The 27,625-nt window shown below is 42.7% G+C and overlaps 1 non-coding gene and 1 pseudogene across 1 annotated transcript; one reads left to right on the forward strand and one right to left on the reverse strand.

Annotated features, from left to right (window-relative positions):
• Nucleotides 1-1,222: 1,222 nt before the first annotated feature.
• On the reverse strand, nt 1,223-26,761 carry LOC120850614 (annotated as a pseudogene).
• LOC115327552 lies at nt 16,704-16,867 on the forward strand. Its single transcript, XR_003919802.2, has one exon. It is a non-coding gene; the product is annotated as a U1 spliceosomal RNA (small nuclear RNA).
• Nucleotides 26,762-27,625: the final 864 nt, after the last annotated feature.

Below are 27,625 nucleotides of genomic sequence, written 5' to 3' on the forward strand. Positions count from 1 at the left end.
AACGTTACTAAAACACTCAGTTGGGAAACTCCCATAGAGACAGCTTTGAAGAGTGGCCCCAATCTGTCTCCGAGCACCGAGCTAATGACGAACACAACGACACCATTTCTCCCGCAGCGGCCACTCGAGGAACTGCACGTGACTTCTATTTTGGCTTTACGAAGAGATACAGCGGAAGAGGGTCCAGGGGTGCCACCCCTAAAGCCCAGGGGAAGCGCGGCGTCGGTGTACCGAAGTTGAAATGCACCTAGGTCTGGACGCGCTACCCGAAAGGACCGCTGAGGCATGGCTGTATAAAAACAATAGTAATTGTTCCGCAAAACCTTGCGAACTAAAGATGATAAAAAGATCACGCGCCCATCATTTGGTACTAAACTCCAATAAATTTCATACAAAAAGAGTCTTTTCCGTTTGTTTTTACGCAAAAACAGGCTTTCAAAAAGCTCAAGGTGACCACAGTACAGACAAGTGACAAAGAGTGGCGCTGTTGTCGCATTTAGCTCGGTCTCGGTGGACGCCAGCGGCCCAGGTTTCGACGGCGAGTTTGCCAACTGAGTGTTTTAGTAACGTTGCTTCCAGAGTACAAAAAGGGAGAGTACGGGGATAAAGGAAAGAGCTACAATAGTGCGGCTTTGGCAGGTCCCATGCCCGCAACATTTGTCCACTTGGCGAGCACAACATGTGATAACACATTCATCACGAATCAACGAGTTATTACAAGATACATAACGCACGGTTATAAATAAAAATTGGTACAGCACCTTCCTGTTTGTAATCTCGACGTGAACACAGTTCAAGGGGATGGGTAGTGTGCACTGAAGCATCTTCAGACCGTAGGTTTTTTTTTTTGTTTTTTTTTCTAGGAAGTGGCGCTTTCCAGGACGCGGCGTAATACTACAGTTAGACTATCACTTCGTTGTCACGAATGATTTCTAAATTAAAAATATATCGCATACTTTGTAGCATGTGTATAATTCTAATAATTTTGCGTCACTTTATATTTATAAAAGAGGGGTTGTCTGCGAGTAAAGTGAAGCAATTGCTACGACGCGAATCACATTTTTGTCTAACAATACCGATTTATTTGTGTTTATACAAGTTGCACAGTTCCCCAGACTATGGGACGTCTGTTGCAGTCACGTCTGTTGGGCGGATCTTTTGGCATCTGGGAATAAATTCAACACTCTAATTGCCTAAATCTATGATTTAGGCAATTAGTTTACTAATTGTAGTACCTTCAACCCCAAACACGTGAATTGTCATTTGGCGCATGACGAATCGCTCATAGCAAATGTGCTTTACACTTGGCCAGGTCCTTCGTTTTTTTGGTATTCACTAAGAATAAGCGCAATTTGACTGTCAAATTGTAAAAGCCGGAACTCAACTAGAACTCGAAGCCATCTCACGAAGTATAAGGAGGTGCATACCATACCATTCGCTTTCACAGTCAGTGCGAGGGCTGCGAGGTAGACCACCCAGACCAGGAGAACCTGTGAACGCATCGCGATAGCGTTTTTGTTCGTTGGCATTTGACTAGAGTCTCTGACAGTCTAAAAAACGCAGAACGTGGTCAAACCCTCGAACGTTGTTGTCGTTTCGCAACCGACGCGTTCGCGGCATTGGGGAGTTTTAGGGAACCGTCTTGGCATATCCGATACGGTACGATCGGCCTTCCGGTACGGTCTGCGCATGCGCAACTACAGAAGACTCGCACATGCGCACTTCGTATCGGAGGACCCATCGTACCGTATCGGATGTGCAACAACTATTCCCTAATACTCCCTATGAGCTAAGAAGAACACCGCAAATCTTATAATCAGGAAAACGTATAATCGGGAAGCAAAAAGTGTGAACATAATTCGCCCCGTCTTGCGTTTCTTATGTCAGTGACTGAACGTTCACCAACACGCTCCCTTTTCTATTTTAATGGTTTAGTAAAACGCGGTGCAGTGAGCCCGACACGGTTAAGCCGTAAGCCAAACTCCACCGATTGTATCGTTTCGTTTCTTGGCTATCTCTACTCCTATACACCTTTCAGAAAAACGCTTCTAGGCCGCCGCCATGTTGCTGATGCCGATGCGGCTGGTGCGACTCTCTCGCCCCCTTATCAGCTAGAAATTTTCGGCCACTCTCTTGGACTGTGGAAACCCGCTCAGCGCGATTCTCTACCCGTATTTTGCGGTTTTACATTCGACGTTTTCTGGCCCCTCTTGAAAGTTTCCACTTTATTTTTCTGATGCATGTTGCGTACCCTGTTGTGTTATCTTCCACTGTGAGAAATAGGGTTGGTAAGTGCCTTCCATTCATGCGTTTCTGCTCGACATTCACGGGAAACGAAGAAGGGGAGGGACGTCGAACGGCCCTCGACGCGATTTTGTGAAAAATGATAACTGTTCTCCCTCCTCCCAGAGATAATCCGCGTAGCGTTCTTCTCAGTCAGCCAAAAATAGTTCTTCGGTTGGTGTCAGTCACGCCCGTCCTTTGCCTTGGCGCTAGTGTGAAAAAAGTAAGCTCTTCCCAAAACGTGCCCCAAAATAAAGTCATCTTGGATCCCGTCCGGTCGTTAATATGTAAATGTCGTCCACTGTGACTGTTTTATTTGAGATCTTTCTCAAATAAATTATTTTCAGATAACGTTGCATTGTGTGGTACGTACAATATATTGTTCGAATGTAAACACTTGCTAAATTGTATTTGGTGTCCTTCGGAAAACACGTTTTTGTAAGCGTGCAAAATGCATGCCTATAGCTAGGTTCTGTTGTGAATTATTTTCGACAGCTAAGCGCTTTGTCGTTTGACAAGTGGCTAACCGAGCGGCACCGTCAAAACTTACCGTAAAAAAAAGGCAACATTCCAGCCGCATTCGTTCTGTAGCGCGCGTACCCAACAAAAATAGTCTAATTTTTTTTTAATGTGGTTCAGTGTTTTTTTAATGTCCTCGGGAAAACACATACACAATGAAGTACAAAATACAGCGGGAAAAGACGATATATTTTGTATTTTGTATAAAATACAAAATATATCGTTTGTGTAAAATACCAAATATAAAATATATATTTTTAATGAAGTGACGAATTCGAATTGTGTTAAATTCCCACGTTTGACGCAGAATCCGCGAAGTTAAAAAAGAAAATCGGTGAGGTTTTCTCCGCATCCGATCAAAGGTCGGTGAGCTTTTCTCCGCCGCCCGAAACTGCACCTACGCAGGCTGCGCCTACCGAAATCACAGTCCACTCGGTAGGGTTCGAAGTGACGCCGGTGAGAGTCTAGCTTCAAACCCAATGACTGGGCTCGAAAACGGTCTGTTGCCCTTGGGGTCGAGTGTTTCTTGGAAAGGTGTATAGAAGCACTAAAAGAGCTGCGTTCCAGAAAATCGGCACCTTATACCTCGAATGTTTTGTGGGCGCCGCCATTTTGTTTCGTGCTTCTTGCACTTAGGGTTACGATGATGACAGAACGCCAATCTCTTATTGGCTCTTATTAAAACAAAAATATTGGGTAGGCCTTAAGGCATCTAGCACTGAGGTATACCCACTATCCTTTCCATCTAATCCAATCAGAGCTCGGCGTTGCTCTGACGTCACCGTAACTCCTGCACAAGAAGCAGACGACTTGCTCTCCGCTTAGATACGGTGTCAGAAAGCTGAAGTGATTTCAGTTTGTTACAACATTTCTGGAGAAATGGATAAGCGTTTTCTGCGCTTCGAGATAAAGCTACAGATAACTGAAAACAATGATTTTGAGCAACAAGATGGCTGCGGTGTCGTTCTTCTGAACGCTAAGTATTTCCTCACTGAGTGCCTCTTTCTGCTAACATTCTGGGTGTCTTTCGCACAGCGCTAAAGCTGATGGAAAAGTAAAGGGCGCTTATCTAAATTGTAGCTTAATAATACGTGCCTAATATAGGTATATTGTTTTAACACTTATCGTCTTAGAAATATTATTATGAATACTTCCTAAGGAAGTAAGGTATTTTGATCGAGATGTATAGATGCTTGAAACACGCGCCGGATTACAGCCGCTATTGCTGACTTTGTCTTGTTTTACCAATATGCTGAGCTACTGAAACTGGCTTTGACGAGCCTCCACCAAGGTCAATGTTGAGAAGGACACAGTAGAATCTAAAATGGCAATAACTTGGCCTGTTATGGTAATGACGAAGTGAGGTAAGCGGAATAAGAGGAAGCAAAAACTGAATGTCGGTCATGGCGGCGCCCATTCACAGCTGCTTAAAAGCGTCTATATTCCGGCTATGTTATTTATTAAATGTGGGTTGATGGAAACCTTTTCTGAAGTTACATGTGATTATGAAGTATTAAGTCTAAATTGTGGAAACAGTATTGTTAGTGTTTTGTATCGTCCACCTTCGGCAGACTTTCGAAATTTTATTTATTTTCTTGAAAAGTTCTTAGATTACGTTTCTGTAAACAACTATCGCTTGGTACTAGGGGGGGATTTTAATGTAAATATATTAGAGGATTCAATTCAAGCAAGAATGCTCAATAATACTCTAAACTCTACGGGCTTTCAAAACGTCATTACATCCGCGACAAGAGTCACACTATCCACATCAAATGCAATCGATCTTTTTATTACCAATACTTCTACCAAAGTCAAAGCCGCTGGAACCATTAGCAGCGATATCAGCGATCACTGTCCAATTTTTTTTTTTCCTTGTATAATCACGAAACGCAGACAGAGAGTTCGAAGGCTACCGCCACCTTTCGGAAAATGTCAAACGATTGCCTACTTGCATTTAGGGACCCGGTCTTAAACTGTGATTGGACCCCTATTTACTCTATGATAGACGCGGATGAATCTTATAGCGAATTCTTACATATTTTCAAAGAACTTTATGACTTGCATTTTCCGGTCAAAACAGTAACTGTAAATAGGAAGATAAGGAAACCATGGGTAACCCCCCTGCATGTTAAAATGATGCAGAAGAAAGATCGCTTATATAGGGAGTTTGTAACTTCAAGGAATCAGGACAAGTTATTACGTTTTAAGAAATTTAGGAACGAATTAACGTTTGAACTGAGAAAAGCGAAAGCCTCATACTATAAGCAAAAATTTTATGACGCCACAAAACAGCGCCCTGAGGTTGTCTGGAAAGTTATAAATGAAGTTCTAAATCGCAATAAGGTATCTTCTTGTATTCACCGATGTTTGTTTGCAAACAAGCTCACTACCACCCCCTATTGGCGGACCCCTGCGCGCTTCCGGTTTTCCTCTTCTTTTCCATTTGTCTTTTGTCCTTTTGTTATTTGCACTACTTTGTACAATGCAATAATGTTCTTACAAACATACTACAGAAACTTTTCTCAAGGAAACTCTTCATACCCGACCGCTGTGCGTTGCTGAAGAATAAATAAATACACTACTGGAAGTCTACTGGGGCACCAAATACTGTGGCGCCCTCGTGGTATCAACGCCCACCGAATGTGGTGAATAGGGGAATTAACCGTAGAAGGTCGATCTATGTCGGAAGAGTGTCTGGCAGATTGTTTTAACGCCCACTTTACAGATACGCAGACTACTACCTACGATGACACTGCCATTCGTTATGTCAGCCATGTCGATGACACTTTTTTCTTAAACCCCACCGACGAGAAAGAAGGTTTTAATACATTCTTAGGTCTCAGAAACAGTAAGAGTAGTGATATCGACAAGCTTGAAATGAAACGAGTTAAATTTGTAATGGACATTATTGCACCATGCCTAGCGCATATATATAACTTATCATTATCTTCCGGAATATTTCCCGCAAGTATGAAGTTCGCTAAAGTCTCAGCCATATACAAAGATGATAAAAACATGGTAAAAAACCATAGACCTATATCCGTGCTGCCTGTTTTCTCTAAAGCACTTGAGAAAATTATTCTTACACGTCTCGATAACATTTTTGTAAAACATTGCGTGTTAACAGACAATCAGTTTGGTTTTCGAAAAGGTAAATCAACTGAAGCTGCATTGTTATTTCAAAAGAAAATTATATTACAAAACATAGAAAAAAGACTTATTACATTGATTCATTGATTTTAGCAAAGCGTTTGATGTTTTAAATCACGAAATTTTGCTTGCGAAATTAAATTGTTATGGCGTCCGTGGTGTGCCACTGGCTTTACTGAAATCATATTTACAAGATCGGAAACAGTGTGTTATTGTTGATGGTCATTGCTCTTCTTTTCGAAATGTACAGCAAGGTGTGCCGCAATGTAGTATATTAGGACCTCTTTCGTTTAATGTCTTCATCAATGATATTGTGAATATTGATAATGAAGCACAGTTTATTATTTATGCAGACGATACAAGCGTGTTTTTCTCTGGCAATGATGCTAATGCAGTAATATGCAAAGCAAACTCTGTTCTAGAAAAGTTTTCGCAATGATCTGAGGTGAATCGGCTTAACGTAAACGCAACAAAATTGAAGGCTATTTTATTCAGGGCTACCAATAAACCAATCGTGGTAAATCATACTATTAAACTTGGCTCTTCGGAAATTGAACTAGTAAATGAACATAAAACTTTAGGTTATCTTTTTCGGAGCACTTGAAGTGGGAATCTCATGTCAACTATCTAGTTGGTAAACTTTCCCGAATTGTCGGTATTGTCGCTCGTTGTCGGAGTGTTTTACCCCCCAACATTAAGCTACAAATTTACCACGCTCTATTTCAGTCTCACTTAAACTATTGCCATCTCGTGTGGGCTACAACGAGAAAAACGAATCCTCAAACTGTGCTACTACTGCAGAAAAAAATAGTACGCTATATTGCGGATGTTTCGTATACAGACCAGACGGAACCCTTGTTTACAAAATTTAGAATACTTCCTGTTGCGAGCATGTACGAATACCGTTTACTCTGTGCGATTCGTTTTGCATCTCAAACATTTGTAGATTTTTTGTACATTATTTCAGGACTCAAAATGAACGAAAGTAATGTTAACACACGCAGTACAGAGACATATGTGCTTCCTCAATCTCGTACAAGCTATAACTTTCAGTCACTACATTATAATGTACCTAGCTTATTAAACAAGTATATAACTAACAACATAAACATATACACGTTAAACAAAAAAGACCTCCGCTTGTACTGTGGGTAGCTTCGCTTAGTGGAATTTTAATGCATGTTTTTGCTGTAATTTTTTTTTTAATTTTTTCTTATTTTTTATATTTATATATATATATATATGTATAACATGTTTTTCAGTGTCAAAGCTGCTGCCAATGTAAAGGGATCCCAGACCCAGTCAAGCTGTTTTTTAACAGCTTTTTTTCTGGCGATCCCTCCAGTTTTCTGGAAAATAAAGATTTGATTTGATTTGATTTGATTTGATTTGATTTGATTAATCGGCCTGCGCGTACCTGGGTGCGGGACAGAGCGCCGTCTGCTGGTTCAAACCTTCACTCACTGGTAGGGTTTTGCATTAACCCGAACATGCGATTTACGCCCCTTATTGTTGTGATTGCTCCCGCGAAAAGACTACGTTCAAAACTCAACTCGCGCAATAAAGTGTGCACAACTGCACATGGATGACGCCCATTCACGTTTGCAAAATTTCATGTTCCACGATAACCAGTACTGTCATCAAACGCAGCAAAGAGCAAATGGCGCATCGACGAACAACATCGGCCCTTTGAACACCTAAAAAAAAAAAAAAAAAAGAGAGAAAGCAAATGGCGTAGACTTAGGCACGTAGCCAGGATTTTGTTTCGAGGGGGGGGGGGGGGGGGGCACCCGTGACAAAATGCTGTATGAGGGCGAGGGGGGAGAGGAGGCCCCCCAAAATAAAAGAGTTCGGGGGAGGGAGGGGGGGGGGGGGGGTGGCCCAGCCCGGGCGGCGGAGAAAAGCTCACCGGAGATAAGCTCACCGGAGAAAAGCTCACCGCAAAACCGGCAGATGCGGAGAAAAGCTCACTGGCCTTTGAGGGGATGTGGAAAAAAGCTCACCGATTTTTTTTTTTTTTTAACTTAGCGGATTCTGCGCCAAACGTGACAATTTAACACAATTCGCATTCGTCCCTTTATCAAAAAATATGTCCTCCTTTTCGTAAAATTCTTGAAGTTCAATGTGCATTATTACTAATTCCTCAGAAATTAGTAATCAACCATTTTGTATATTAATGAAGCCGCAAGTATCAAATCAGAACATCGTACACCGGTACAAAAGACAGCATTTAATCGACAGCTGACAGTGTGCAGTCGGAAGCTGTCAGAAAAAGAGGTTTGTTCTTTGCAAGCTAATATGAATAGCGGTGTGCGAACCGTTTCAGCTCCAAATATTGTATAATGCCTAATAGATGAGTAGGTGTTTGTTGATGTAATCAGTGTTGGCTACGCTGTTTTATTTCTGGTAATTTGACTAAAAACCCTTTAGTTGCGAGAACAGCTTCGTCCTGTCGTGTTTGTTGTCTTCACTCCGTCGTCGTCGTTTGAGCAATTTTCATCATGTATAACGTTTACCAACTCGCCCAATTCGCTCCCTTACAGAACTACTTCTTATAGAGGTCACGAATAACAACGGTGCCAGTGTAGAGCTCTGAAGGTCAGGAGTGGCTCACCCTAGAAGGACACTATCACACAATGGCAACGTGTGGAAACATCAGCACGAACGGCTAGAAAACGAAAAAAACAGTTAGGGCGCAGGCGAGCTGGTGTAAGTTTACCATTTTTTACCACCTGAGACTGGGTGGAAGAAACACGACGACGTGGTGGTAAAAAATGGTAGGCTAGAAAACGTTGTCCGTGGAAGAAAGAAGCCTCGATATTCGACTTACTGGTTTATCCTATTTTCAAAGGTTAACAAAAGCTTCAAAGAGAATTTCAGGCACCGCGTTGTTGCGCGTGCACTTTCGGATTTTCGGTATCTAGAGTTTTGATTTTTAGGTTTTAGGCAGATATTATTAGGTGTTCGAACATTTTTCTGTTCTTCAAGTTCATTAAGTTCTCAGTTAGGCCGTTAGGCTTTCGTTGCCTAGAGAGTAAGCCACAAAAAACACTCGCCCGCAACTATTAATTTGGGAGCAATATACCCAATAAGCTTAACAAATATTACGAAAAAGGAAATTTTTTTTCTACAAAGCTGGCGAATTTTAATGATAATAAGCTCATATATGTTACGCATGATCCAACAGACTCCATATAAAAAGAAGAAAAAAAACGGTGAGCTTTTCTCCGTATGCGTTCAATGGCCGGTGAGCTTTTCTCCGCATCCGTCGGTATTACGGTGAGCTTTTCTCCGGTGAGCTTATCTCCGGTGAGCATTTCTCCGGGATTCGCCCAGCCCCATGCCCCCCCCCCCCCCCCCCCCCCCCTCTGGCTACGTGCCTGCGTAGACCCCTTGTCACATATAAGACACCCCAAAACTTCAGTTTGACGTACAGCGCACTCACGTCTAACTGACGGCCCCAATTTTTCCGCGAGGTTTGGTGACGGTGGGATATAACATATTTCAAGATGAGAGAACAATTAAATGCGACTCCAAGCTAAAATATGCAAATATTAAATTATTGTACATCATTTTTTTTTAATTCAGTGTAAAACCAGTGAAGCAGATCACGGTCATCACTTCTCATATGTCGGTCGTCAAAGTGGTCGTTCAAAGTTGCTCTTCATTTTGTTTGTTTGATAATTCTGGCGGACTGTATAAACAATTAAACGAAGCCATTCTTACCATATTTCTCTAGACAATCGAAGATCCGGTTTGCCAAAACAAGGGGCGTGTAATGTCACCTTCTTCCAACGCCGGCCGCACAAATCACTGCACAAAAGCACGCGATCAGACTCTGTCGTGTCTGCCTTTGTTAAACCTTGGCTATAGGCAACAATAGACTCACTGTAAATATAAAGATAACGCAAGAGATACGAATGGCGGGATGGTGATACCGATGTCTTCGGGTTGTGTCGTTGTTCGTGGAATTCTTTGGTTCGGGCATTTTGGACGCCATTTGTCATGATTGCAGGGTAGTGGGCAGACCTCAACGCAACCTACCTTGAGGTCTATTATACCCACTATTCTTCGATCAGAGTCCAATCAGAGCTCGGCGTTCTGTCGTCACCACAACCCCTGCAAACGAAGCAGACGAAGTTACGCTCAGGACGTCGAACACACCAGACGGAGACGCGTTTCAGGCGCCGTAGACATGAGGACTGGAGGATAGCACACACGGGGATTTTGACTTAAACAGCGCAATTAAGTTACGTAAGGAAGAGACAACAGGAAGGGAGCGCTGACTCACAACTGAGGTTTTAATAATGATGTAGTTAAAGAGAAGGAAGGTGTCAAGTGCTTTAAGTCAAGATGTCTACCCAACTCGCCCAGCAACTCATTTTGGCACACGGGGATTATTTGCTGATGCATCTCGAATAAAGGTGAGGCAATAAATTCACCACTGCCGTTGTCTTATCTAGGGGGAGTTATTAAGACCAGACGCAGCCGACGCTAAGAGTTGATGGGACCAATCGGCCAGCGTCAAAAACGCACCATCATAGCGCTTCTCTTGTTTCTTTACGTGGTCGATCATCGCTGAACCAATCATGAGAAAAACAAAAAAACCCAGTGATTTTCGCTTTCGACGCTGCTTGATCGGTGTCATTAGGGAGTTTTCGTAGATCGTTTTCGCCGTCCCGCTACGCCCTCCGCAACCCGCTACGCTAGCCGGAACTCTACAGTCAAGGCTGTCGCCGCGCAGGCGCAGCAGCGGCTTCTTCGTTGCGGAATGCTTAGCGCAGGGGGAAACGCAATCTACGAAAACTCCCTATTAGCTCGTAGCGTCAGTTGCGTACGAAATCTAGATACAATGTCCTTGCACTGTGCCCTCTCCATAGCCACAGCCCTAAACGTAACATCGCGTGTCCGGATTCCTGATTCGCCGTTCGCTGCATGCCACAGAGGAAGCTCGGTGAATAAAAATAACCAGAATATGTATAGACCGGTATGAATGTAATTTCCACTACGAAAGTTGTAAATGAGGCAGTACTATTCGATACGAGCCGGTATGGACCCCCTTCTTTGCAAACGCCACCAGGCGGTGCTCCAGTCTTTCACGTCCCAGCGAACTTCCGGTTCATAAAAGCAATGAGCAAAGCCCACCTTAGTTCCGCTGCTTAAAACTTCGATGAAACATTCAACCACCAATTTTGCAGGATCAGTGGATCTCAACCTATGATGTTCGCGCACCTCTTGTGGATAGGCGGAGATGATGGAGGACCCCCGATTGTGGTGAGGTGGACGGAAATGTATGGGTTAACTATAATAACGGTATAATAAATGGAAATAACTAAGGGCTAGTGTGAAGTAGACTTCTCAAATTGAGAAACGTACCAGAAAACTCACCCGAAAATTAAAATGTACCTGTTCAATCTAAAGAAATAAAGTTATATATTGCCGGGTTTGACTGATGAGGCAAGGCTTCGCAGACCGAATGCCTTCGCGGACCCCAATTTGAGAACCACTGCTCCAGGTGAACGTCAAAAGAACCAGAAAGCTCCAGATCTGTTCAAATATTTCGAATAATCTCGTTAACTCTAACTCCAACTTTTGTTGTCCGCGTAGCATTTATGCTTTCTAGCACCAATGATATAAGCGAGTTCGACAGGCTTGCAATGAAGGAGCGACTGGAAGTCGCTTGGAAGCGCTAACAGCGATTTATGCTTGTAAACAAAAAAAGGGTCTATTGCTGCACCCCTATACAGAACCGACCCTACAAGGTGGTGGGACCACTCAAGCAGCATCAAAAGCGCAAGCTTTTTCTGTTTATATGATTGGTTCAGCGACGATAGATCATGTGCAGAAACGTGACGAAATACCATGCTGATGGTGCCCTTTTGACACTGTCTGATTGGCCCTATCTCTAGCGCGGACGGTTTTTGCGTATGTTTAAGCGCAATTTCAGCCTCGTCATTCGCCGAGATCCATCCGCATAGGTTGCAGCGAGGGGCGGGTCCCAATCATTTCGTCGAAACTCGTTTCGTGGAATTACGTTTCGTGGACACATGTTTCGTCGAAACGATCGTTTCATCAACACTCGTTTCGTGAATTGCACGCTGTAGGGACACTTCGTATGTGTGTATCACTGGGAGGCGTGTTAACCCACCCTTCCGCCTGCGTTCACGCCACTTCGCGGAGACAGGATGCGGCGGCTCATTACAAAAATGTTAACCCACCTGACCAGTTCGTACACGCCGCTTCCTTGGCGAGTCTCATCCATTTTATTACAGAAAAAATGGTCAAATCTGAGTTGTCGATGAAACAATCTTTCGATGAAACAATCTGTTGATGAAACGTCGCAATCAGTGAAACGATCTGTCAATGAAACATCGTTCGATGAACTAATTGCCATCTGCGATTGGCTCTCCCAGCGGTCCCACCGCTAATAACCATTTACAAAAAAAAAAAAGAAATGCATTTTTTTTTTTATTGTCTGTAATGCCGAATTAGAGTGCAGTTCTTGAGGAGGAGGTATGGAGGGTACGGAGGGGATGGTCACGTGTGACGCGACGAGGTTAAAATTTTCCCGCTCAGTTTGTCTGGGAATATTTTCCGCCAAAAAATTTCCCGGGTTGAGTGGCGTAATTGTGACGTCATTATGGGAACGCCGACGGCTCTCCTTTCCCATATCCTCTCCCGGCCAATCGGTGAAGGGCATAAGTTCCGGCTCCGCGTTTCCTCGCCGTCTGGCCCAGATGCTGCGCCAGACGGCAAAAAAAAAAAAAAAAAAAATATACGTACAGTTTTTTTTTTTTTTTTTTTTAATTTTATCTGGAGGCTCGTGCGTTACAGTTGTCTTTTCAGCGTCGGCAATATACGCCCCTCAGAATTACACAACACGCGTGTCCCAAATTTGTTCCGCTAATGGTGTATATATAGGGTTGTTCGTTTTCGGGTTTTATATTTTTTGAAATTCGGGGAATAAAAATCGGGAGCTATTTTTCAACCTGATAATCGGGGAGAAATCGGGTTTTTGGTGGAAACATTTCGAAATTCAGGTTTTTTCGGGTTAAATCTACAAATGTACTCAGTAAAACATTTTTTTAAAAATTATTATTGGAGGGTATCACGAGCTCCTTAACGCTAACGTGTTAAAATTGGGGATCTGTTTCAAGCTGGTAATCGGGGGGACATCAGGGTTTTCCAGCTCCGACAGCCGTGAGTCGCTTCAAGGAAAGTACCGCCCACGGAATCCTCCTCTCCCTCAGGTGTCAACAAGAACCCCGACCGTTCGATGGACGGTCATCTTCGATCAGATATTCCACTATGGAATAAACCTGTTAAGTTGTCCCGATCTGTTTACGCGACTGACTGGCTCGAACGTTGTTCGTGAGAAAGGTATAGACCGCCAGCGAGATGGCCATGCAACCCGAGAAACCCTGCTGGGCGTCGACACTAAACAGCGGTCGAAGAGGGATTGATAGTGCATTTCACAAGCTGCGTGCAGCAGGGCCGAAGCTATGTGTCGGGCCGAGCTGGTTCCAACTGCACGGCGGGGGACGGAAATGTACCTCAGAGGCACCAACGCCTATTGACGCTTTTCTTCAGCCGGCCTCTGTAGAATGTCGCGGTGAGTTAGGCGTTCTCATTTGGGCGGTTGGTTGACAGCCGTGTAGCGTCCACACTGCTGCATGCAGCCTGCGGAATGAACTATAGGTCCCTGTTGTTTCAAGGTAGGGTAGATAGTGTGCAAACTCCGTGCGGCGTAAAAATAAATAGATTGGTTGTGTGGTTTTGGAATTCGGGGAGAAATTGTGTTTCACCCGATTCTCCTGAAACATGTTCTGGGTGTAGAAATCGGGTAAAATAGGGTTTTACCCGAAAACGAACAACCCCTATGTATATATATATATAACGGCACTGCTTACGTTGGTATATACGGCGTTTCGCTCCAAGTCCGAGCAAAGCCTCCGCTACGATCTAATATGGAGCCAATCAACGGCTCCAAAAAGGATCATTGTCATCGGCACTCGTCGTCCTTGTGCGTCCGCTGTCTGCTATTAAACTATTAAACTATAACTATTAAATACAATAAACGCTTAGTAATGTCCTGCACTTTTTTTTTTTTTTTTTACTGTGTGATTGGTTTAGCTGGTTAAAGGAAACGCAGAAAGAAAAAAAAGTGTTGAATCGAACGCCGCTTATTGTTCCTTTGAGTTTCGCAGTGCGAGTACAAAAGGCGCTGCCATGTTCTTCGGAGCCGAGAAGAGCATCCCTAAAACACGTTTCTTTTTTTTTTTTTTTTTTTTTTATCATCTAAAGAATAGATTTGTCGGATTCGTTTAGAGCCTTGGTTAATCCCCTGCAAAATATATATCTGAAAACAAGTAATAAAGGCATTCTTAATACCTCATTGCAGACTCGAGGTGTAAACTCTTTTTAATGGGTTCAATATTGTATTCACTGTATTTTAAATCGCATAGAAAGTATAAGAGTATTTGATATTAAATAAACTTTTTCGCCAGATTCAAAATATTATAAAAAAATTAACTAATAAATTGTCAGAATAGTTTTTTTTTACTACATAAATGGAGCAAATCATAGAACTTGAGAAATTTACGTATTCAGAAGATATGATCATTATTCTCAAAATTGAGGTGTGCTTCTAAACTCGATAAACCTGTCATCTCCGCAAATGGATTAACTGCATTTGTATTTCTTCGCTTAGCTCTTTTATGTTTAAGTATCTTACTGGTGGATGCAACTGAAAAAAAACTGTGATCTACATGAAAAAGAAATACATTTGTTTTCTTACAAGTTTTGTAAAGAACTCCTGAACTTATACAAATCAGATGAAAATACAGAAATTGAGCTTGCAAAAAGAGAAAATTATCTTGTAAAGTAAACTAAATATCTTGCAACTATATATATATATATAAAACAAAAAAAAACTGGATGGCTATAAAAGTATATCTAAATAAATGTATTGTTTACGTCGTGAGCCTAAACAAACTACCAAAAAATTATAGCGAAAAAGCTAATAAAAATGGTAGACCAATGGGTCAAATTAACTGTAAAACATGTGGTACTAATAAATTTTCCGTTTTAGGAGAAACAAGGAAACCCCTAAAATCATATTTATTATGATCCTGAGAGAGGATTTACAGAAATAAAGAGAGGAAGTTATAGAAATAAAGGATCTTCAACGCAAGCATAATGAGCGTGTAAAAGAGAATAAAGAGTTCAATGAGAAACAAGATGCACAACATTCAAACCGTCTGGAAACCATTTTCAAAGCCACAGAGTTATTGTACGGAATAAAAGATCAAGGGGAAGCTGATCTTGTTGAAGATATTAAATATTCAAGAAAAAAAAATAAAGGGCGTAAATATATTTTAACCTGTATAGATATATTTTCCAAATACGCACAAGTAAAACCGTTAGAAATGCAAGAGGTGAACAAAGAACTCAAACATTCATTGAAATGTTTAAGTCAAAGAGAATACCCCAAAAGATATAAACAGATCAAGGATTAGAGTTTTTTAATAGTAGAGTACAGAGAATGTTTGTAGAAAAATGATTTACACTTTTTAGTAGTGATTCTGTTGTCGAAAGGTATAACACAACAATAGGAGAAAATAAGAAAACATTTTAGTTTACAAAAGAATCATGTTTGATTTGATGTTTTGAATGAAATAGTATAGAGCTATAATACATATTTTCATATACCTATTAAAATGACCCCGAATGAAGCCTCATTAAAAAAAGAATGAAGACGACGTCAAAATCAACACGCAGACAAAACGCAATAAAAGACAAAATTTTGAGGTAAGTGATATGTGATATTAACAATATAGAGGAATATTTGAAAGAGGATACAAACAAAATTATACAACGGAAGTTTTTTTTTTTTTCTTGCTACATAAATGTGAAGTCATGGTTTTCAATATATATATATATATAGATCATTTAGTTGAAATTAATGGTGGGTACATACATGATAAAATATAAGAACGAGATTTTGAAGGTCAAGATAACTTTGGAGATAATTTTGAAGGGCACTGTGGGAATGGGAGACTGCGCCCGTATCGGCATATTTCCTTCTACTATCCGCAATATCAAACGTTTACTGTTGGTAGAGGCTTTCCTCCGCCAAGGAAACAATTACACGCAACTTTTTTTCACGCAGTTTTAATTTTATTTATATTAAAGTCAACGCACAAAACACAATAAACAACATAAACTTCAAAGAACAATTGAGCAATTAATGTGATGACGTTAATTTCACCAGCCCTGGCCAGTATTAGTCGGTTCTGGTTAGTCCTACACGGCAACGCAAACTGGGTTTCTTAGGCATCATATAAACAAACCAGATATGACCCACTAATTTCACGACGGACAAAATAAGCAGTTACACAGCCATCCCGCCCCCGCCACACGGTCCCGCCGGAAACAGATATAGCCATGCCAGTCGTGATGGCAACACTTGCCGAAGTACGTTCGACTCTTCATAGATGGCGCTCCCTGTTCCGGCGCTCGCACGTTTTAAAATGATATTATCAACGAAAAACATAAAGTAAACTTAGCAATTATGTTTCAAAGGTTCAATATAAGGGATGCAAATAATACGGCTTTCTGTTTGCCTAGTTTAATATTGAGCCTCATAAAACTTCAAATAAACGCAGCAACACCATACAAGTCTACTTGGTCACCGGGTAGATGTGGTAGCAGGTCTACGTAGCGCTAATTGTTTCGAAGAGTGGTAAAGCATACTTACCTGGTGCTGGGACTACCCTGATCAATTAGGGGGTGTCCCCAGGAAGAGGCGCGGTCATTGCACCTCGGCTGTGCTGACGCCTGCCACTATCCCAAACTGGGGCAGATGGGGCATGCAATTTTTGGTAGTGGGGGATTGCGTTCGCGCTATCCCCCATTATAATAAATCCAAAGAAAGGCATTGTATCTCTGTTGTGTATGTCATGCTTGGGTAAACTAGCATGTAGCTACAATTTATATATAATTTGGAAGCAAAGTCTTAGCTCTCAGAGTTTGTTTATTGCAAGAAAAATTTTCTTGCGTATAACTGCGTTTCTTAGGCATCAATTAGCAAAGCAGGTATGACGCTCTAAGTTCACGACGTGCAAAGTAAGCAGCTACACAGCCATCCCGCCACCGTTACACGGTCCCGCCCGAAACAGACATATCCATGCCAGTCGTGTTGGCAACAGTTGCCGAAGTACATTCGACTCTTCATAGATGGCGCCCCCGGTTCCGGCGTTCGCATGTTTTAGAATGATATTATAAACGAAAAACATAAAGTAAAGTTAGTAATTATATTTCAAAGGGTCCATATAAGAGATACAAATAATATACCCTTGTGTTTGTCTAGATTAATATTCACCCTCATGAAACTTCAAATAAAAGCAGCAACGCCATACAAGTCTACTTGGTCACCGGGTAGTTATCGTAGCGGGTCTATGTAGCGCTAATTTTTCCGAAGGGTGCTAGCATAGAGTAATATACCCAAGGCAGAGCCGTATATGTAGAGAGTTTGGCCATTCGTTGGGAAGTATAGGAGGCAAATGAAGCGGCACCATTGGCCGAAAGCGGGCTGGGTGTGCTCCAGGGCGTCTTCAGAAATTCGAATTTGACCAACCAGAAGCCGGAAATAATACCCTGGCGGTGGTCGCGAGAAACAAACCTGATAACTGCATTGGAGTAACTCTCGATGGCTGAAAATATGGTACACGTGATGTTTCAATCACACTCATCTAAAATGATGGTGGAAGAGTGCAACTAGCGGAAAGATCGACATAATCCTTACGCCAAACGCCGAGCGCCGGGAATCTGCCGTCAGAGCGGTCACACTCTGTCCGCGCAAAACAGAGTTGAGCGGCGCATTCGTTTCTTACATCTTTCTGCATGATCATGATGAAACAACACGTGCACCCTATTTTCAACCACAAAGAGTTACTACACTTCACTCTTAGGCACTTATTAAAACCATATACGAACAAAGACCTTCGATGATCGATCGGCTCAGAACTGTTTCTCGCTACCACCGCTAGGGGATTCTTTTCGGCTTCTGGTTGGTCAAGAGAGCATGCCAAGCCCTCTTTCCTAGTCTGCCGCACGCCCTGGCTCTGCCCGCGCCTCCCATTGACCAAACTCTCTACATATACGGCTCTGACCCAAGGTAAAGAGCGGACACTGCCATAGGCCCCAGCGGCCCAGATAGATCAGTGACAGGTAGCGCTCCTAGCGGGCGGTATTAAGCATAATCTGATTCCGTTTCCGGTCAAGTTAGTTTCGGTTTCGGTTTGGGCGTTTTTGCTCCGGTTCTCCGGTACCCTTCTCTCTCTTTTTCCTCCCCGCCTCGCTCGGCTCTCGGGACTCCCGAAGCCGCTGTTTTTTTTTTAATACTGACGCACTTTTGCTTTATTTTTTACTATAGAGTCCATGCAAAATGTGTCAAACAATAGTTCAACTTACTTCACAAAGCAGAAGTATATATATTTCTTGTTCTTTTTCTATTGTAAAGCATTGAAGTTACACAATCGCCGCATTGACTCCTGGCTGGTGGAGCATTTTGGGGTCAACAACAGTAAGTGGTTCGAACACATTTTATTGGACCACATTCATGTATACATGATTTACTTCAGAAGCTCTGTATGTTTTATACGAGAGAGATCGATACTCACAAAAATAAATGACTATGAAGGACGTCAGCATATCGTACACTTCGTAATAAATTCTTAGCGGAACCAAGTTAAAAACCCTTTCCACGGAGAACATGCTGTATGATACATTCACTTTCACGCCGACTCGGGTACGGGAAGTAAGTGCAAAAATGAATAAGACATCGCTATCATTACCAGTCATAAAAGTATAATAACAGTGCGAAGCCCACGCCGGATAGTACAAATTCCGCGATTTCCGGCCAATATAAAAAACACCAAATTGCATAGCCTCAAACTCATTGCGGGCGAGCCATTAACAAACAATGAGAACTCTATTCAAAATCTGACAAGATTCAACGTCCCTAAACATCCCCCGAAATTGTTCAGAAAAGAAATATGGCTTCAGAAAAAAGCGGCTAAAAACTATGGACAGTAGATACAAAAGTGGATACATTTTCTTTCAAATATTTTTAGCCACTATACACAATTTTCTGTCGAAATTTTGTAGAAAGTGGACAAATATTTTTGTTAGGGAGCCGTGATACACATTCGCTGGAAAAATGGGAAACAAATGTTTGGAGAGCAAGCTGCAGCGCCCACTTAATAAACACTTTTTGTTTTTGGTTTGGCAACCACCTCTGTTAATACACTATTAACAGTTAAACCTGTCTCGTTGCTTACTAGCCACTGAAGAGTGCAACCGAACTTTGTCCAAATTCCGGTTAAGAAATCAAACATGTCAACACAAGCGTATTCTGCAAAACAATTTTAAAAACCTTTTGTGGTACTCCTCTGGGCAAAGACTAAAACCACCCAGACCTCAAAGTGTGCTATACAAGGCGGCACACACTCCTCGAAAATGTGCCACACTCTCTATTATGAAAAGAAAGTGATTTTCCAGTTGCTGAATGAAATGAAAGGCAGCCTGTGGTGGTACTACTAAGTTCCCGAAGAATTTTCCAGGCACGTGGTATGCTTTAGAAACAAGACAGTATTGGTGAGGCCTGGTCAAGTTATTAGACTCATCCGATAGCAGCTGAGAACAGCCATAGCTGTAAGTTGTCTGTTCAAGCAAAAGCTTGATCAAATAGCCCTAAACGTAATAAAAAAGTGGACGAGTCATCAATTATGTTATACCTGATGTCTGATGCCAGCTCAGAAATATCCTCCAGTGGTGGGAAGTCATCAATTGGAAGACATTCCACAATGTCTGAAATTAAACTTTTATGGTGCGAAGATATTTGCAACTCCTTTAAGAGGTCAGCCTTGTCATCCTCTACGTTTTCATTGTCCGACAGTTTGAACAGTTTTTTTATCGAGAGGTGTTTTAGTCCTGAGGTGAATTGATGCACATTTGGGTTTGTGTTGCAGCCCAGCATTTGTCGTATATAGCTCAAAAAACGTTCTCAATGTGTCTTGCTGCAGGCGTCGTGTAAGTAAGTCATGGCTGCTTGCAAGCAGTAGTGTAAGTCATGGCTGCTTGAAAGCTCATCCCAGAGCACGAGGACACTTTTTATAGTAACTTGCCACCCCATGATGGCTTATGGCTGCCTCCTACTTTAGAACTGCCATGCTGAAATCCATCCGAGTTACTGGTGGAGAAAATCAAGTATTTCAGATTCTCCCTTCAAAATGGCATGACGCAACTTCTGCCCTGTCTACTTGAATTTTTTAGCTATTTAGAGAATCAAAAAGTATGCACATCCTATCACAGAAATAGGCTGTAGCCATGGCTGCCTCAGGAAGTTCCTTGGCCTAAAAAAGGGATACTATTTCAAAAAAGAGTGAGGCACTCAGTACCTGTGGGGCACAATTTTCTTCCATGTTACAGAAAGGTTCTGGAAAAAATGTGTCTCTGAGTAAGTTTCGGAGCCAATTGCAAGCTCATCTCATGAATAGAACAATAAAGTTCAACAATAGAGGACCACTCAATGACCTCATTTCCAATGCAAAGTTTGTGGGCTTGGAGATTGCTCTTGGTTTTTTTTTTTGGAAGATGCGGAACATCAAAAACAAAGTAAACATGTTCGTTGTCAACTTCAAAAAATGGCTGATCAACACACACACCAAGCTTACGTTTGCAGCCCCCTAACCACAGACTACAGTCTTTACTGTGAAGCCAACAGTCTTAAGTTCCCAAATGAGAGAAATGAGGAGACTGCGTTAAACAGAAGACGTTTTTGGAGTGTGCACAACAGTGTATGCAAGGGGCTAAACGCACCTCCTGGAAATTTCAGACAGCATAACAACCAAGGCTCTATCTGCAATGTTAGAGGTTCGTTCAACACCGTCATCTGTAAACCCATGGACAATGTCGTGTGCAGGGTCGTTAGTTAAATTATTTTTTTTTTGAACAATCTCATCGAAAATCAACATGCACACACGTTCAAGTGCAGCCAGACAGCCGGGCAGAAACAACAGCGCGAGAAGCTCGAACCGATCGGCTCCACGAATTCACGCCGAGCATGCGAGCACGCGGGCGGTCATGCGTCACCTTGATTGATGCAAAGTCGACCGAACATGATGCAGCAGAAAGCACAGATAGACGGCACGCACGGCACAGACGAACGACGCAGGGACGAGCAGAGGCCATGCAGAATGATGCAGAGGCGACGGCGTGCAGGCAGGCAGGCCATGGCAGGCGCCATTCATCACGTGGTTTTTGTGACGTATTTGATTTAAACTATTTAGTCGTTTTAAGTACTTTAAATAATTTTAAAGCATTGCCATTTAAAAAATAAAGACTTTAGACAGAAAGAGTTTTAAGTAATTTTAACCAAATTGCAGAAAAGCGCCACGTAGCGGAGGGTATGAAACGCACTATCTGGGCCGCGAATCGGCTCCTGTGTCCTCTCTTTACGTTTACTATATTACTCTATGGTGCTAGAGCGTACTTACCTAGTGCTGGGACTACCCTGATCCAGACAGACAGGGGGAGAAATCTACTTGGTCGTGACAGATCTAGCATAAAAACCTATAAGCAGTAAAAAACACTGTATACAAATATAAAAACCAAGGAAATGAAATCAAGCAAATAAAATCACACGCCGTGACAAAAGACAATGTCGCACTTTACTTTTTTTTTATGCCTGCACAAAAACGGCAAACAAAGGGGCCACTCGCAACATTATAGTAGAGCCATCCAGACATCTCTACGAGAGAAAATAATTCTTTAAGCCTAAAGATAAATGTCGCACGAAAAAAAAAAACACACTTGATACCTTTGAAGTGACAATAGATACACATTTATATATTTTCTTAAAGCTTATACAGACATACCTCCCTGAATAATGGTAAAGAGATCAGGGGGGTCATTTAGAAGTATGGATATTTGATAATCTAATTTTTGTATGCCATAGTTTGTGCGAATTTTTTGCTTTCTGTAGTTCATGTGCCGAAAATTGTATGGATGATATTTCCAAAGATACCTACTGAAAAAGGCAGTTGGTTCTAATTTGATCTGATTATAGATTATTAAAGATAACTTCTTCTTTATAACGTTTTGAATAGTTTTAAAACGCCCGTACCGAAAATGCCCCGGTACGGGCATTTTCGGCTCAGCGCAATATCTTTTTTCTGGAGTATGTGCAGGGTTTTTATATTTGCTCTTATTGGTGGTCCCCCATACAAGAAAGCAATAGTGAAGACGTGAATGAACTAAGGTATAATATAGCTCCTCTTTTACACAGTAAGGCAACAAATTTTTGAGTGAGATTTCCGTTCGTACTCCCTGCAGATGGAAAGACGAATTTAGAGTTTCATGAAGCAGAACACCTAGGAACGTATGTGATATAACACGTTCGATGATTTCGCTTTGAAATTGAATTTGAATTTCTTGGTGAATGCATTTATTCCGTGGTCGAAATATAGTATACATTTTTTTTTCGTGTTTAATTGAGTTTGGTTTACTCTAAGCCACGATGATAAATTCTCAAGCCATGAAAAAATATGTTTGTGTCATCACCATTTAAATTATTCCTGGTGTTCGAGTTACTTTTATAATGTCATTTGTGTAAACTAAAATAAGAGCAGGCCGAGAATGGACCCTTTCGGGACACCGTATTTTATTTGAAAAAGCTGCGGTGTGAATTTTTATACAGCCTATAGCTTAGTCTAATCAACAGGCAACTTGTCTCCCAGCTGTACATGAGAAATTTAGCCAGTGCAGTACAACCGCGAGCCGGGGGTCTTTAACGTGCACCAAGCAGTAGTGACACACGACCGCACGCCGGTGCGATGCTCATCCAGATCGAAACGGGCAAGGGTGGGGACTGAGCCCAGGATCTCTGGGTTCTGCAGCGCGAGCTTTCGCTCCCCGTGCTCTGAGCTGGTGTGCGCTAGTCCCCTCGGCCACCGATCCCATTTTTTTTTTCTTCCTTTATTGCATTGAAGGATAAACAATAAACAACAAAGCTGTGTCGTTTGCTCCATCCTCTTGTGTGTTTCTTTCGTTTTAAGTCAATTTAGATCACCAACACGCACAAGTCCTTAATAAACCACTGATTCAAAGTTCACGAGCTTAGTTCAATGTCATTTGCTAAGTCAAATTCTTTGATATCTATGAGACTACTACCATTCCGAAAGCACTTCTTGAATTTCATACACACTTTCGATACGGGTTACAAGGTCAATGAAATGTAAGCGTAAAGTCTTCGGGTAAAAATTCTAATTTCTAATGTCAAGACGTCATTTCCACATGCTGTCTAACGCTACAAGCATCATAATATCGAAAGGAAAAGTATCTTCAGGTGACACAGGAAGAAAATGAATTGTGTAAGTTGTAATATCAATATCTTCCTTTAGTGTGCGCTGCAAAACGTCCCAAAACAAAACCGTATCCCAGCAGTGAATAAATGCGTGTTCGACTCTTTCGGGCATTTTACATAATGTGCAGTTTACTGACCATAGAACATGTAGGCCCTTTCCCTGCAGCCATACCTTGGTAGTTTTCAAAAAAGACATGAGCTATAGTTTCTTTATCTGTAACGATAAGGTTGTTCTCTGTTCTATTTCATGGATTTCTTTAGGTATCGCATACCGTTTCTCCTCCTCCATTGCCCTTTTTTGTTGGCAGTTCTCCTAAGCAAAATATTTCGCCACGGGAGCGCCTTGATAACGCTCGTGATGAAATTTGTCCAACTCGGCTTTCGTTCGAGTTATATCTTCTAAACCTTGCCCAGGATTTTGGCATTCTAGCTCTACCAGAACACGCAAATTACGTAGCAAATGCATTTTCTGTCTCAGCCTTCTGAAATTTAAAAATAGTACCTCTCTCAATTGCTAGCTGTTTTAGTTCTTGTTTAAGGTGCTCCCATTTAACAAATATATGTTCGGTTGTTTCTCCTATTTGAGTAATTAGATCCTTCGTACTGGCTAGAAAGATTTTATCTTTTAATAATTGAACATTTATTTTCCGCAGCTTCCAATTTGTACTCTTTTTTTCTTCGTTCCTTCCCAACAGTTACTAATACCATGCAGTGGTGTTCGAAAAATACTGGTGCTACCGCATAGCCATTTAAAGTGTTAATTAGGTCTACAGAGCGGTAGATTCTGCCTAACCCAGCTCGCGTGAGAGGAGTTTTGAAAGTGTGTAAATTGCAGATGGTTTTCTTCCAGTGGGAAAGGGGCAACATCAAAAAGATTTCCTTCGTCAACTATGTCCAGCAGTAGACGTGCGCTTTTGTCAATTCGCAGCTTAAATGAAGTTCTATCTGCTTAGTCGCAAACACAATTAAAATCTCCTAGCAGAACTAACATTCGATCATAAATTAAATATGGGCGCAGGTGATTAAAAACCACAACCACAACCACAAACCTCATTTGGAGCGTAAATAGATATAACTCTCCACCTTATGTCAAAAACTTAAAAGTCGCACATAATGAAGCGGCCACAGAGGTCTGTGATGACCATTAATTTAGAGAGTTGGAAAAACTTGTTAATAAACAGCAAACAGCCCCCGATTGACCAACAGCATGGCTGACACATACTTCATAGTCACGCAAAAAATGCTACAGGGCACGCTCTACCTGATAATCTGTTGTGAGCTTTGCTTCCTGTACGGTGCAGGAAGTCAACCTCCTTATCTTCAATTAGGCGTTTCAGCTGATATCGTTTTTTCTAGAATTAAAGCCTCTGACATTTAGCGTTGCCAAACGAGGGCCATCAACGAGAAGGGAAGGAGGAGAGAAAGGTGGAGGGGGAGATGGAGGGGAGGGAGAGAAGAGGGAAATGGGTTTGGGTTTAAACACTAGCAGCTTGTGTGCAAGGTAGGTTTCCGCTTACTCGCGGTGGTGGTGTCCGGTGGCATATCTCGTTTTCGTTTGGCTTCGTTAGTGTCCTTGGAACTGCTTTTGGTCGCATCCACTGAGTGTCGTCGTTGCCTTCTGACGTCGTCGGCTTCTCAGCAAGATCGGCAGGCTGCTGAGTTAAAGGGCAACTCCGGTCCATACTTTCGATTTTGGGATTATGACTGTTTTTAGTGCAGTCAGCGTCCCTGAATTGTAAGGTGTAATGTATTTCTCATTATTGTGCGTAGTTGTACAAACCAACAAAACCGAAACTAGCCGCTCGAGGCCCCGGCAACACTAGATATCAGCCGCTATGTGAACGTGACGTCAGGATCGTTCTCGTTCAACGAGTACGCAGGCCGAGCGGCACCTACCTCTGTTAGGCTAGCCGTCGAAAAATAGGAGGTAAGCTGATTTTGTTTTAATTCTGTATACGCGGTAGTTATCCAGCATATGTAGCAAGAGTTAGTGCGTATACCCAAAAGCTAGCGACTGGAAAACCCGTGAACTCGTACGGTGCCGTACTCGGCGGCCGCCGCCGTGCGTACGCTATGCCGTACTCGTCGCTTTTATACCCAAAAGCTAGCGACTGGAAAACGAGTGAACTTGTTCGGTGCCGTACTCGGCGGCTGTCGCCGTGTGTGCGGTCTTCCGTACTCGTCGCTGGACCTAAATTGTCATCGGGGCTCCGTGAATGGAGCGGCGTTGCTCTACACCGCGCTGCCAGTGACGTACAGTACTGGGGGCCATCTCGCTTTCGCGCTACGGGTCAGTCCCAGACACGAAGCTTTGAGGCTCTCCGGCGTGGGCTCTGGCGCCCGAACACACGTGTGCTGGGCTGTACACGCCTGTTTTTGCGTTAGTTTTAACTCGGGCGCGTAAAAGCCGAAGTGCACAGTCCACTCGTCGAACAGCTTTCACCCGCACCTTCTTCAATTTCCGGTCCGTTGGAAACTTGTGAAAAGGCACCTCCGGGTTGCGCAGCGGGTTGTTTGAGCAGCCCATAGCACTACAAGTTGCGCTCGGCATCTTTCGAGGAACAGTTGGGCAGTCTTGGGCGCACCGAGTTGCTCGCTAAAACGAGTCTTGGAGTCCTCTCAAGCAAATAAACAAAAGGCTATACCGAAGTTACACGGGCTACAGATACAAGCAACGGCTAAACACGCCAATCACAAGCCGAAGTAACGGTGGTAGCGGCTCAAAAAAGCGCACTCCGCGCAACGCCCGGACCGGAGGAAATAAAGAGGACGATCGTGACGTCACGGCCCAATGTTGCTTTAGCGATCGGCAACCCGCTGGCCGCCCGCTAAGGAGCAGCGGCTGGCGGCGGGTCGCATTTTTATTATCGGCGGTAGTTGAGAATGTGGCGTCCCATGGACATAATATTTTGGCTGGGGTCGTATTTTGTGTCACTGCAGCGATACCGGTAATTTATTTCATATTGAGTTTTGGCCGGAGTTACCCTTTACCTTCCGTGGTCGCGGGGGGTCTTTGTCCTTGCTTTCATGTGAGTCTTTTACTTCATTCTCTGTCTCCGAGCTGGTTTGTGGTGTTTCCGAGGCTTTCTTGACAGCTGGATCTTCGTTCTTATCGGAAATAGGAAGTCCGGACTCTGCAGACCCGGCTTGAGTTGGGAGGAGCTCTCCCGTGGCGTCTACGACTTCGGAGATATCCATGAACTTTTGGTTGGCATCTGCTTCTGTGCCAGAGCCCCGTAGCACGGCTACATAGCTGCAGTAGCACTCGTCACTTTCGTGTCCGAATTTGTTGCAACACGCACACTTTGGATGCGACACTGCCTACGTATTTGATCAACTTTTTTTGCATCTCAGACACAAGGGTGGTCGCCCGGACATGACCAGAAGCTAAGTACTATATACCGGCAACTCTGAGCAGATGGAAATTATTTTTCGATATCGCCATGTCATGAAGAGTCAGACAGACCTCTCTGTTCAGCGTTTCCATCTTTTCCATCCCTGGCACGCGCCACTTTTCTCTGGAGACGCTACGCACTTTTCCTAATGGCGACAACTCAGACTGCGTTTTTTGGTCTAAACATATGTATCGGCATCGTCATTCACTGAGCTGCTTCCGTAAGTTGCGCTGATTGGCTCTCCGAGTGTCGTGCGGGAAAGTAGACGTACGGGCTTTTTTTAGAGTGAAGAGCGGCGTGCATGCTTTCGCATTTACAACTCATAAGAAGTGCTTAGGTGTGCCTCGAGCCCTTTTTTTTTAATTCAGCTAGATAATTTGGGTGTTTTGGTTTTATAAAAAGGGCAAAGAGCTTATCTAGTTGTTTTATTCTCTTAAGAAGTGTGGCATCCACCCAAGACGTTTTCATTTCTCGTTCCTTTTAAATGACGCCATTGGAACCGCTTGACCATATAGTTCCCCAATTCTTGTTGAAAAAAGGCCGTATGCTGCAATGGTCCGGATCATCGAACTGAACAACAAAGCTCCGTTTTCCTCCTCGACTAAACTTTGAAACAAAATTTTATCACAATTAATGACCCTATACATAATGGGTGCTTGGCTTGTGGGTTCTTTACGTTGTGTTGAATAGGATGTGAAAAAATAAACATATAGTAAATGGTCACTAAGATCCGATAGCAGAACACCCGCCTCTAGCTCATTCACTTGATAGTTCTTAAAGCACAGGTCAAGCAAGGTCCGAGACATTTCCGTCACCCCGATAAGGACATGAATTACATTTTCATGACCCA

The sequence above is a fragment of the Ixodes scapularis genome, unplaced genomic scaffold (assembly GCF_016920785.2).
Source record: "Ixodes scapularis isolate PalLabHiFi unplaced genomic scaffold, ASM1692078v2 PGA_scaffold12__126_contigs__length_90152505, whole genome shotgun sequence".
NCBI classification, from domain to species: domain Eukaryota; kingdom Metazoa; phylum Arthropoda; class Arachnida; order Ixodida; family Ixodidae; genus Ixodes; species Ixodes scapularis.